This window comes from Mus caroli, chromosome 5, assembly GCF_900094665.2.
Source record: "Mus caroli chromosome 5, CAROLI_EIJ_v1.1, whole genome shotgun sequence".
NCBI lineage: Eukaryota > Metazoa > Chordata > Mammalia > Rodentia > Muridae > Mus > Mus caroli.
In genome coordinates this window covers 135,966,488-135,967,131 of record NC_034574.1, presented here as the reverse complement: position 1 = coordinate 135,967,131, position 644 = coordinate 135,966,488, and the positions used below count along the sequence as shown (strand labels likewise).

Here is a 644-nt window from a genome sequence, read left to right as displayed (position 1 = left end):
TGTCCTGGAGCTCACTCTGTAGACCAGGCTGGCCTCGAACTCAGAAATCCGCCTGCCTCTGCCTCCCGAGTGCTGGGATTAAAGACGTGCGCCACCACGCCCGGCTGGTATAAACTTTTTTCATGTTTAGAACCTGGGACCTAGGCATTCACCGGGAAGGGAACTCTGGACCACCTCTGTGGAACAGGAAGCAGCGGATGGCACAGAAGATGTCATCCACTAAAAGCACTGATTTAAGAAAACAATTCTGCCAGTGCCGTGGCTGAAGACTGAGCGAATTTGACCACGAAATTCACTACTGTTCCCGACTGGCCCTGTATCGTGTGAACTGATGTGGTCTCCCAAGGGAAGGCATTTAACATCGTCTACAGTCAGTGTCCCCACGTCAGCAGATGATGGGTTTCGCGTTACAGGGTTGCTGTGGGATTGCAGGAGTCGAAGCGCTCAGAACAGCACACACACAAAACACATACTCAAGATCACTCGAGCAATTTTTCCCACTTTTAATCTACCAGTAGCTGCTGCAGCCCACTGTGCAGGTCTGAATGGACTGTCCCCTGTGTGGGTCTGAGTGAACTGTCCCCTGTGTGGGTCTGAGTGAACTGTCCCCTGTGCGGGTCTGAGTGAACTGTCCCCTGTGCGGG

At 53.0% G+C, this 644-nt stretch overlaps 1 protein-coding gene across 3 annotated transcripts in view; it reads right to left on the bottom strand.

Annotated features, from left to right (window-relative positions):
* Positions 1-644, bottom strand: part of Znf12 (zinc finger protein 12) — a 20,480-nt gene that overhangs the window by 4,566 nt on the left and 15,270 nt on the right. The window lies entirely within an intron of this gene.